The sequence below is a fragment of the Macrotis lagotis genome, chromosome X (genome assembly GCF_037893015.1).
Source record: "Macrotis lagotis isolate mMagLag1 chromosome X, bilby.v1.9.chrom.fasta, whole genome shotgun sequence".
NCBI lineage: Eukaryota > Metazoa > Chordata > Mammalia > Peramelemorphia > Peramelidae > Macrotis > Macrotis lagotis.
Window position 1 is genome coordinate 454,017,454 of NC_133666.1, and position 1,014 is coordinate 454,018,467.

Below are 1,014 nucleotides of genomic sequence, written 5' to 3' on the forward strand. Positions count from 1 at the left end.
AAATATGGCATCAGATACTTAGTAGCCATGTGACTCTAGGCAAGTTATTAAATCTTTTTTAGCCACAGTCTTCTAATCTGTAAAATAAGAATAAGATCAAATTTGAGGATCAAATTTGTAAAAACACATAGTATAACAATCTTTGGCTCCAGCTCGTGGTGCAACTTCTTTCAGTTGTCCTGAATCTGGGTTCATTTGACACTGGCAGCCACCCTGCAGCATTGAGACCGAGCCTCCACCTTCCTCGCTGCCATGCCTCCCAAGTTTGATACTAATGAAATCAAAGTCGTGTTTTTAAGGTTCACTGGTGGTGAAGTTGGTGCCACATCAGCTCTGGCCCCCAAAATTGGTCCCTTGGGTTTGTCTCCACAAAAAAGGTTGGTGATGACATTGCCAAGGCAACTGGTGACTGGAAAGGGTTTAGGATTACAGTGAAACTTGCCATTCAGAACAGACAGGCCCAGATTGAGGTGGTGCCTTCTGCCTCTGCCTTGATCATCAAAGCTCTAAAAGAACCTCCTTGAGACAGAAAGAAGCAGAAAAATATTAAACACAGTGGAAACAACACTTTTGATGATATTGTCAACATTGCTCAACAGATGAGGCACCAATCCTTGGCAAGAGAACTCTCTGGAACTATTAAAGAGATCCTTGGAACAACCCAGTCTGTGGGCTGCAACATTGATGGCAGATATCTTCATGATGTCATTTATGACATCAATAGTGGAGTTGTGAAATGCCCAGCAAGTTAAAAGTTGAAAAGGAGACTATTTGCAATAAATTAACATTTGACAACAGAAAAAAAACACAGTACAGTGTCTGGCATACATTAGTCACTTAATAAATGCTTATTCCCATCTCCTCATTGGTACTGGAGGCAAATGTTAAGTAATTCTTTGTTAAGGATGTTGAAAAGGGAATTTCTATTCAACTATTGAAGGCCTCTGAGGTCCAATCCAACTTGGACATTCTGCCATTGTGGAAGTCAAGTAAATTCCCAAGGGTACATGAAGA

At 40.7% G+C, this 1,014-nt stretch overlaps 1 pseudogene; it reads left to right on the forward strand.

The window, feature by feature from the left end:
• The first annotated feature begins 252 nt into the window (after positions 1 to 252).
• On the forward strand, positions 253 to 752 carry LOC141502304 (large ribosomal subunit protein uL11-like; annotated as a pseudogene).
• The last annotated feature ends 262 nt before the right edge of the window (positions 753 to 1,014 follow it).